Source organism: Spermophilus citellus, assembly GCF_964194105.1.
Source record: "Spermophilus citellus genome assembly, chromosome: 8".
NCBI lineage: Eukaryota > Metazoa > Chordata > Mammalia > Rodentia > Sciuridae > Spermophilus > Spermophilus citellus.
In genome coordinates this window covers 35747301-35759443 of record NC_138189.1, presented here as the reverse complement: position 1 = coordinate 35759443, position 12143 = coordinate 35747301, and positions in this window count along the sequence as shown.

Here is a 12143-nt window from a genome sequence, read left to right as displayed (position 1 = left end):
GCAACTTTCTACATATCTTAGTGTCCATGAGAAAAAGTTGATGTCCTTCAAGACAATGTTTTTCGGGACATTCTGCCCTGACAAGCTCTTATTGTTCCCTTAACTTGGCTGTGTTCTTGGAAATGGAGGAAGGTATTTCAAGAACCTCGTGTTTTTCCTCCCAGGATGACAGAGTGTCTCAGACTCTCAACTTCCTAAGCTCTTTGCCTTCAGCCAACTTGCTTTGTGAAGTGGCATATAACCTTCGAGGAATACAGATTCCTGGTTTTCTTATTTCTTACTGTGTCTGATGGGAAACTGGAACTGCTGGAAAGAGAGAGAATCACATTATTATACAGAAGAGTTTGGTTTCAAATTTATTAACTTAAAATAGCAAATAGATTCTCCAAGCAATTAAGTTTTTATAAAACTGAAACATTAATTATAGATTTCATAAAAGCAAGCAAACAACAAACAAAAAGGATGGTGAAAAAAGGCTCGTATACTAACATTTTGGTGTTCTTCTTTCCACTTATTTCTATGTATACAACAGCAAGAATGTGCATGTTCTGGGCTAGGACTATGGTTCAGTGGTAGAGTGCTTGGATTCAGTCCTCAGCACCAAATAAAAGTAAATAAACAAACAAACAAATAAATAGGGTCCATCTACAACTAAAAAAATAAAATATTTAAGGGCTGGAGTTGTGGTCTAGGGGTAGAGAACTCTCCTTGCACGTGTGAGGCCCTGGATCCTCAGCACCACATAAAAATAAATAAATAAAGTAAAAGTATTGTGGCCAATTACAACTAAAAACTAAATATTTTAAAAAATTAATTTAGAAAAGAATAAAAAGAAAGTGCATGTTCTTTAATGAAATGCCCCTTAATATTGTAAAATGCACTTTGTATCACAGAATTTATTTTCCACATCTAATTTATATTTTTCTCCTTTTTCAGACAAGTCCAATTTATTTTTAACTTTCCCTTACTGGTGGATATCTAGATTGTTGTGGACCATCAACTTAACTCTTTATTTAGAATTGAGAAACTAAAGAAAATAACAGTGTAAGGTTCTTGATGTACTTTGACCATCTATGAGAAGAGAGAAAGATAAATTCTAGTAGAAATAACTGTTTTTTCCTGTACTTGACACACTGATTAGCTTATATAAAAAGTTATACTAACAGCATTTACAAGTGACCAAAAATGTTTTTTTTTAAGTGACCAAAAATGGTGTGTTTGATCTGATTACTAATAGGATTAAACTTTTAATTTTATAAGTTTCTTAGCATCTATTATTTTGTAAATTATTTGTTCACATTTTCAAAGTCATCTGAACTTTCAATTCTGCGTTGTCCCGTTGTCCCAACTCTGCTTCCAACATTTTAAACTATATATAGTCTATTTGGCAAATATATTCCCTCTTCCCCATGCCTGTACTCTGTCTTATGTGTTGTGCTTGTTAATGTATTGATACAACTTAGAATCTTTCCCCCTTTTGTATGATATATATGATATATGAAATAAAAGCTAGAACCCTGGGAATTATATTTACCAAAATTCCACCAACAGATTTCCAGGTTAGATACTAATAAGTCTTTCATGCAAGATGTGGCAAGCTGAAAAGAAGCAGAGACCAGACTCTCCTGAGTAGTGGTGGTCAATCTTTGTGGCTTTGGCAAAAGGCAAATGTGAGGTTTTTCTACCTTTTGGGTATTCTACTTGTCATTAAATTGGCCCCCTGCACCAGACTTATGGCACAGCTGGTGAACTGTAGTTTTCTGGAAGAAACTGTAGTCAGGCTCCCTGGGACCAGTCATGCTCCTATGCATATCAGTGCCCTTCTTATCTGGCCCAGGAAGATTTCAGCACTTCCCAGGCAGCTTCTAAGGAGCTATTCTCAGCTTTGAGTCAGTACCTTTCCATTCCTACTTCTTTCGTCAGTCCTTCCTTCTAGTTCCCAGATTCATAAACAGGCCAGAGCCATTTGTGTGGGACTCATAGGCAGAGGCATGATTGTTGCCATCTGAATTGCATCCATCTGACAAGTTCCCAGTGCCAAGTTCAAAGGGAAAACTGGAACACTGAGGAGACAGCTCTTGTCCCTTGTTGGTGTTATTATAGTCAGTGAAGAAAGCCCTGACTGGTATTTCCAGTTTGGTTTGTTCTAATTAACCATCTAGATATGGGATTGCTTGACCAACTCCCCTGGGTTCTAAGGTCCTGTGTTAGGTCCCTTAAGGAGATGGTGGTCAGCAAATGTGGTGACTCAGGTTCTGTAACAAGGAGTCTGGACTTAACATTGTTGGCCATCAGGATTTATTGAGGGTTTCATACAGAGAATTTGTTAGAATTTGTTAAGAATAACAACAAAAAAAAAATTTTTCCTTAAGCAATTTTAAGAAACTCATCACACTTAAGATGTTCCTGAAACATTGTGCTGAAAAAACCTATGAATTTTTGGAGGTTCCTTGGTGACCCTGTGAAGTTAAGAAGCAGGGCCAGGGGAATATGGAATATGAGAGACAAGATATGACTACAGCCTAGAGCTGATGACCTTGCCTTCACATTCTTTGGTAACCAAATAAATTAAATTTAACAAATTAAAATAGCAATGATATACTGTTTTCATTTCTAAAATTAGAAAAAGTGAATGTTAATACTTAGGAGGGTGTGGTGAGGTGGGCACTCAGTTGCAATAATGTAAATCACCATAAACTCTCTGGAAATCAATTTAACAATATGTGTCAAGAGCCTTAAAATGTGCATCCTTTTTGACCCAGTAATTCCACTCCTGTGAATCACAAATGCAGATAGTAATTATCATCACCAACTGGAAAGCAAAATGTCAACAGTTTATGTTGCTGTGCAGGATAAATGAAATAATGCTTGAAAATATATATAGCATTGCCAGGACATAAATTATTTCAACAAATGTTAGGAAACATTCTTCTTTTACATCTTGTGTAAAAATGCTAATGTATTAAATAAGCAAGAGAGCAAACCACAGTATGTGTTCACTGCTCACTATTTGCCAGGCTCTGCTAATCACTGGACATATAATAGTGAATGCTGAGGACTTGGTTATAGTCCTTATGATATTTGGTCCAGTACTGAAACCAGACTTTAAGGAAATAAATAAATCTTCTAAAATACACACACTCATCACACTTAATATCAGTGTGTTATCATACATGCACTCACATAATGAAGGAGATGGACATAATATTGTGAGAGAAAGAAAGAAGAGATCAAATTTAGAGAGGCTGGGCAGTACCAGTACTTACTAATCAAGCAAGATTTTTTTAAAGCAGTTTCCTGATAATTACTGAACTGTGTCCTTCCAGATTCGTATGATGAAGCCCTAACACTCAATGTAACTATATGTGGAGACAGGACCTTTAAACAAGATCATTAAGGGTAAATGAGGTCAAAAGGGTTGATAGAATCCCATTCCAATATGACTGGTATCCTCATAAGAAGAGGAAAAAATAAAAATGTGCCATTTCTCTCTCTGCAGGTTCACAAAGGGTAATGAGCGAACATATGAGATAGCAAGCAGGAGCAGTCTAAAACTGACCTCACCAGAAACCAATCTTGCTGGTCTTGATCTTGGAGATCCTGCCTCCAGAACTCTGAGAAAATGAATTTCTGTTTTTGAAACCCTTCAATGTGTACAATTTTATGACAGTCTTAGCAGACAAATACAGACTTGAAGGATGGGTGGAGATGCTTATGTGCAAAAGAGCATTTTCTGGGAGAGGGAACAACACACAGAAAGTCCCAGAGGCTGACAAGAGCTTGGTGTGCTTGGACAACTGGTTCTAATGGACCTGAATTCCAGCTGTTAGGTATATGATGTGATTGAGATAGGGAGAAGAGTCCAATGTTCTAATGCTAACCACATCTGAGGCTCTAGTAACCACAAAGTTCAACCTTTGCATGTTAAAGATGTCAAAAACATGGAGATGCAAGGATAGTATTGGAGATTAAAAGGCAAACCTCACCCTAGCTGATGTCAGGCACATTTAAGAATGCAGGTCTCTACCCCAGGTACATGTATGACTGCACGTATGGTGCAGCTCTACGTCATATACTACCAGAGAAATAAAAAGCTGTGTTCATTTGTGTACAATGATCCAAAATGCATCCATGTATAACTAATTAGAGCAAATAAAAAATTTAAAAAATTTTAAAAAGAACCCAGGTCTCCCTTATCCCTTACAAATGCCTTAAAACAACCCCATTAAACCCCAAATTCTAGTCTCATAATTGGGCTATGGTACCAACAATGGCTTCACAATGTCTGAATAATTCTAAGGAAAACACAAACTGCAAGCTACCAGCATTAACTGTCGTTTCCCTTGTTAATTGTACTTGCTGTTGTATTCTTAAAAGTACTGACCAAGTACTGTTTGAAATTCAAGTTCTGCAGGTCCTGATCAGTTATGTATTATGTGTTTCACATTGCACTGTAACCTTCAATAGTTTTCACTTTCATAATTGTAGTAATGATAATAACAATGTGTATTTATTGATAATTTATGTCCAATAGGTGGCTAAGTGTTTTATAAAACATTTCACTTATGAGGTGGGTATTTTTATTACCAATAGATGAAGAAATTAAAGGAATACGTAGACAGTTTGCCGAAGTTTGCCCAGCTTAAAAAAATGAATTTGCTGGTAGATGTTTAACAACCTCTAAAAGCAGAAGGGAGCTCTGATAATATATACTGAATATTGTGTCACATCAAAATTCATACACTGGAGTTCTAGCCCTTAGTGTGGTGACATTAGGACATGAATCCTTGGAAAATGATAGGGTAACGAGGGCAGAGTCTCCATCAATGGGAATAGTGCCTTATAAAAGAAAATAGAGAGCTCCCTTCTACCTCCTGCTGTGTGAGGACTCAGAGAGATGGCCATCTATTAATATGGAAGCAGGCTCTCACAGGACACAAATCTGCTGGTCCCTTGATCTTGGTCTTCCCATCCTTCAGAACTGTGAGAAATAACTTCCTGTTATTTATAAGCCACCCATTCTATGGTGCTTTGTTACAGCAGCCTGAACAGACTTAAGACCTCTGATCTGTAGCATTTGAATATTTCTGTGGGGTTAATATAACTGCCGTGGTTGATTTCAAACTGCAAAGGGTTGTCACTGAAGAGAAACTTAGGGACAGAAGCATCATGTAGCACTCCATTCCATTGTGACCATCAGTTCTCCCAAGTCTTGGTGACAATGATCAATCATACCATTATACAAATGTGACTCTAGAGTTCATACATCTAAGAACTGTGGTATATTTTCTCTCTTTGCCACTAAGCATGAAAACTGGCACAATTGGCACAACTTGTCAGGGGTGTCCTCCCATATTCATCCTTCCCATAGGAAAGTCCACTTTCCAAATTCTCATCTCTTCTACATTCACAAAAGATGCTAGTATCTGTGAGTGTGCCTGGGTTGAGATTACACTGTTCCCTATCACATGCAGTTAGCCTTTGGGCCAAGACTTCAGACTATTGAATGTTGGGGCTTGTGAATATTTACAGCTAGTATTAAACCTTTCTTAAAATTTCACAAAATGTTAGCCTGAGCTCTGCTGTGAGGTCATAAAAATAGACTCTTTCATGCTTGGAGTACAGCGACATTCAGTGTCGCTTCCAAGTGGGTGGTGACAATAAGAGTGGCTAGAGGCAGATCTTGTGCCCTCAGAACAGCTGGAAGCCATCAGTTAAAGTTTTGATGCTGGAGACCTGTGGTTGCATGAATAGACACAACCAGGAAAGGTACCGTTTTCATTAGAGACTCCCTAGACTGTCTGGGGAGGAATCCTTGAAAGGTCAGGCTGAAGCCCATCATTTCTTCTGATAAACTTTAGGGCCTTTGTTATTTGGAACAAATAATGGTGCCATGATTTAATAGTTGTCTTAGTCTTGACTAGGAACTAATGTTGATGTTTGGCTAAGTGTCATATCTTCCCGGTTTGACTAAGATCCTTGAAAGCAGATCCTTTTTTTTCTTCTTCTTCTTACCACAACTATTTTAGTACATTGTATCTGGATTGTATTGGCAAAGTCTCCTTCCTTAACCAAATTTTAGTGAGGCTGTCTGATCTACCTTTTTGGAGAGGCACCAACCCAGTTTTAGCAAGAATCCTCCTAATTCAGTTGACCAAACTTCCACCCTCCATATTTAAATACACATGATATCTTATCAAATTTCTCACCCTCCTCCAACCTCTAGGTGACATCTGGTCGCTGTTTTGCCTTCAGCAAGAATCCAGTCTGCTGCAGGGCCTAACCTTGAACCCACATGCAGGAATGCTTATCTTGCTCATTGTGCAACAGGGAAGTCCTAACACAGAAAATTATGTTTCAAGACAAAGTGCTGTCAGAACACTGGCAGGTGCAATTTCAAAGCTTCCAAGTTCTCATCTCTTTTACAGTCACAAAAGATGCTAGTAGCTGTGAGAGTGCTTGAGTTGGGATTACACTGGTTCCTACTGCATGCAGTCAGCCTTTGGGTCAAGGCTTCAGAGTACTGAATGTGTGCAATAAAGCAGATGCTGTTCTCTGAAACAGTCTCTGAAGGGGTTTCTCTGCACCCTCAAGCTCCCTACAGTGGATGTTAGAGAGATAAGCCTCTCAGCACAAGTCTAGACAGTTTAGCAAATTCCTTCTTACCCTGTTTCCTTTCCAAAATTTTCTATCCACTGCCCCTCCCCACCTTGATTCTTGGCTATAAATCCGTACTTGTTCTTGTATTAGGAATTGAGGCCAGTTCTTTGCTGAGTTTTCTTATCCCACATTGCACTAGTACCTGAGTTAAATCTGCTTTTACTACTTTAACTATTGTACAGCTCTATTTTTTTTCTTTAACAGTGTTAAATAATTATTTATTGAGTGGAATTGAATAACATCATGGTTCACAGCAATTAAAAAACACTGTAAATAAACATTATTCTGTTCTATTCCATTTCATTCCATTTTATCCCATTCCATTCTTCTCTATTCTCTGTGTGTGTGGTGCTAGGGATCAAATCCAGGGCCTCTTCCATGCTAGGCACATGCTCTACCACTGAGCAACACTCCAGCCTATAAGTATTACTTTAAATTTCCTAATATTCTAAGATGCCTTCCTTCCTCTAAAAATGCTCTGCAAATAATGATATTCCCCAGCTTTTCAGGCTGCGTTGATGCTTTCTGAATCACATATGCTGTTTAGTTTCTTGCGAATAACACACTCATGCAGAAGCTCTGCCTGTATCCCTGAGTTTGCAAATTGAATGTTGGTGGAATAATCTGAAGCTTGAATGAGAACCGAAGTGTCTTCATCGATCAGTACACCTTTTAGAGAGTGTATTTCCTGTGTCCTGCTGACCCTGTTGGCAAGATCTCTGTGTGAATTATGAAGAGTACTTACACAAAAAGCTGCTTCTTTAATTGGTGAGCTTCATTTCAATGGTGCCAAGGTCTCTTTTTGGCTGTAACAAATGTTGGATTTGACTCAGTCAAATTTAATATTTCACTGGGAATTATGCAAAATGATGCCTCTCCCAATTTGGGGTCAATATCAATGATGCCTCTATCATGTCTCCTGTCTTTAGGAAGCTATTGATATTATATAGTGCTGTTAAGTATACTTTCAATAGTCTACATATTCATAAAAGTTTTAGTCTTAGATGAAACAGATAGCAGTGAATCCCAATCTCAGCATATATGTGAAACTAATTGCTACAAATTTTAAAATGTCTCTGCTCAGTGCTTTATTCTGTTTTAAGACGGACTGTGAGACTCTGAGCATACAATTATTAGGGAATAGGCCAATTGATATTAAACTCTTCAATGTGTCCCAAAGCTTTTATTTAAAGCACAGATTCTGCTCAAATTCCATAAAGGAGATCATTTTCAGTTTTATCATGTTCTATAGTCTAGCTTACTTGTTAATGGAATCTTGTTTTCTTGATAAAACCATGATTTTATTATCTTGAAGACATTTAGGGGTATTGTGGGGATTTAAAATACTCTTTATAGATAATAACAAGTGCAAAGAGGAGATCAATGCATACATTTTTAAACAGAATTTCTCATAATTTTAAGGAGATTGCATTTGCATGAATTAGCAGTTGAACCTGACAAAAACATGTTTACTTTCAGAAGAAGAAGGTGGGGATCAAGTTACCCCATATGTGTCAACAGTCAACCTCAATAACAAGCAATTTTTAAATCAAACAAAACTACACCAAGCATTCAGTCTGGAATGCTTGAGAAACATAAATGATAAATGTTCCTAAAGTGGTACTTACAAGGAAGACACTGAAATACTTATCTGCTTTTTATGAAGAGAATGCCCTGAGTTATGCAGGATTAATTTTCTGTTTCCTTGATTTAGTCAAGTAAACACTTCCTTAAAATGAGCACTTTTAACTGTCTTCTGGTTTAATTCATAGATGTGAACTCAATTTCTTAGAATCCTAAGGAAACAGAGAATGTGCATATATGTGTATGTGTATATTTATATTTATACAGGCTTCATCTTTTCCAAAGTCATATCCTGAGGAATTGACAAAATCATTATAAAGTATCAGGATGTGAAAACTGCATAATGTGGTATGAATGGCCATAGACAATTTGTGTATATAAAACATAAAAATATATTAAATAATATATTTTAAAACTGCTTAATAAAATATGTGTATGCTGTAAAATTTTCGGAATGTCAGCAACTGGAGGGCCATTGATATAGTAGAAACAAATTACTTAGTGTTTATGTTATTTGAAAAACTTTTTTGAAATATGGTTGTTATTTTAAAATAATGATATTGTTAATTGAAAATATAAATATGCAAATCTTATATCTTAATTTCAAAATGTGTATGTTGCTGATTCCAAAGGAAATAGAACAGGAGAGAATAAGAAGACACTGAGCCCAGGTACATATGCTATAAACTACACAGTCTAATGTGTTTGAGGGCTTAAAAGAAAGAAATGGCTCCTCCCCATAAAAGACACACAATCTGGGGCTGAGGTAATACCTCAGGAGTAGAGCATTTTCCTAGCACGTGTGAGGCACAGGGTTCAATTTTCAGCACTGTATGTAAATAAATAAAAATCCATTGACAACTAAAAAGTATTTTTGAAACAAAGACATACAATCTACATATCATATTCTTGCAAATAAATATAAAATAAAATTATGTATCTGTTTACATGAAATATACAGTATATAATGACCTTCCTGTTGCCTATTCCTATGTAAAAATGATCATCAAGGCCAAGTAAACATGATGATCTTCCTAAAGTGATACTTCCAAGGGTAATATGTTAGCTTATTCATTGATGTTGATGAATCGCATAGAATTCTGGAGATGTTGTAGTTAGGATCTTTTAGTTGAAACATAGACTCACTCTAGGTATCTTAATAATGAAAAATTTATGGCAAGGAAACACTTAGGGCAATTAGAGAGGCCAATATCAAATAGGAGTCCAAGAATGGAAACCATTGTGCAGCTGGCCAGCATACAAATGGAGCTTGATCCAAGGCAGCACTGACAGTCTCCACAGCAGAAGTTCATGAATTGTCAGGAGCTTGACAGGGGTACTCTGTTCTTTATGTTGTTGACTTCCATGCTCTTTTCACTTATCTTCTGACTGCTTCCTCTAAACATCAGCATTCTATGGCCTTTGTGACCCCAACTCTATACTCCCCTCGGCTCCACCTGAATCTCATGTCTTCTTCTATTTCTCTGATAAACTCTAAATTTCAGGATTAACTGCTTAAAATTTATTCTTCATTTGACAGAATGTTTGAGATATATAAACTTATAAGACCAAATAATGTTTCTAGACTAGTTGGGCAGATCTTTCCCATCAAACTAATTCAATGAACATCAACTGGCCTATGAATTGTTTGCTTTTTAGGCCAGATGCTCCCAGTTCATATTACTTGGGCAAAACTCATTCATTTTGTCTTCCCCTTATAAGAATTTGAAGATATGATAAATGTTACGATTGACCAACGACTAACTGAATGACCTATAATCAATAAATTCATTAAAGGATTGAATGGCCTACTAAACTTCTAGAATTTAAGCCAGTAGATTTAATATATGTTTTAACATTCTACAATATTTCCAAATAGTCTCCAAATGGATGGATATAACCTCCCACTACCAGATATAATAGAGCTTATTTTCCTACCCTCCTACAAATTTTAATAAGATTCAATACAGAGCTAACTATAAAGAAGATTACCTATTTTTTATATTTTCTAATACTATATTAATTTGTATTTATTTGATTATTAATTAAATACACTTCTATGCCAAGTTTTCAAAACATGTGAGTGAATTTTTCTCAGGTGCTTGGTTTGTCTTTTCTATTAGGATGCTTATTTTTCTCATTGATTTTTAAATATCTTAAAATATTGGAGTCAAGCTGGCTTTTGGATTTTGTCAGTTTGTAATTTGCTTTTTAATTTAGGTCAGTGTTTTTTGACATACTTTAGTTTTAAATTTTTATTTGTCCAGTTCATCCCTCTCTTTTTCCTAATTTTGCTTTTGCTAAGAAAAACAAAGTTCTCTTCCTTTTTAAAATTATGAGAGCAAAGTACTTTGAACTGTGCTTATAGACTACCTCTAGCAGAATCACTTAAATTTGCTTATTGAGTCTCTAGAATACCAGTGCTCTAGTCCAATCTATTGTAATAGATTGTAAATGAGACTGAAATAACATATATTTTTAAATCAAGAAAAAGAGTTGATCCGTTTGTATATTACAATTTGACACAGTTGATGTATTTTCTAGTACTCCATAAGGACTGCAGATTGCTTTAAAATAATTGTAAGAGGATATTATGTTTTATAAAAGTGCTGCAAAATAAATGCATATAAAATAAATGTGAAAGTGATCTTCCAATACTTTTTTGGGAATATGAAGTTTATTATTAACTAGTTTGCTTTGAATATTCAGGATATATTCTTTCACACTGAAATTTTTACTTTATCTTACAAATTTGGATTATTTAATCATATAAACAGTCATAGTATACTTATATAGCTATTATTTAACAGAGACACCTAATTAAAATAAAAAGCCTGAACCATGAGTTCTTTGCACAATTTAAAAATACCTCCAGCAATTTTACAGATTATACATCAAGCAATGTTCTAAAACTAATTATCAGGATATTTAGATATACTTCATTGTATAAATCTCTTAATGTAGGTTTCTTTACATTATTTAAAAATTCCAAAGGAAATACTGCAAATTATTCATTATAACATGCTCTGAACATAGTACTAAGGCTATTCATATTTTATTTTCTGTCATGCCCAGTTCTTTGTATATTGTTATAAGGCACACGTTACTTTTAAAATTCTAGTCCTGTGCAGTTTGATCTTGTTCATAAAATTTTCAAAAGACATTGAATGTCCTCAGAAGTGGCAGCTTTACCTTAATGCAAACGTTTATGTTAATATTGAATGGCAGTTTGTCTTATATCATAGCTTCCCATATATTATTAAACCTGACTTTGAAGATGAGCAGGCTGTCCAGTTCCATTGTTTGACCAGAAAGTAACTTACAATCATTAGGTGCAGAGCAATGGATTATTTCTTTACATTTAAATGCAGAATTTTGTTAAATGCATTTAGTACTATTTTAATTGGATTCTGTGGTACTGAATTCCAATGATGTATTAACATAATAAAATACTTTCTCCTAAAATTGTATCTTGATCCTAACCTTTAGATATGTTAGAATACATGGTATTTTGGTTTTGTGGCCTTTCTGACAATTTACAGATTGTGGAATTTATATAAAAGATAAACAGGATTATTGCTTTGTACTCTTCCTTGGGCTCTTCTGTGTTAGTGCTTGCCCACTAAGTAAAATCTCATCCAGCTCCATGAGCTTTAGGTTCAGCTGTATGCCAGTGACTCCTAAATATTCCAGGTAATTCAGGCCTGAGTAGTAAGTGCTATATTCCCTTTGAGTCTAGCGAAGGACCCCAGTGTGACCCCTCTCTGGGAGCATTGCTGAAGAGGCAAAAGATTTCCAAGGGGGTTTCTAGATGGAAGCAACATTGGAACTCTTTGGAATTTTTTTGCCTTTTGTGGGAACAACTAACTGAGAATAAAGCCAACATGGGGACAAGCACT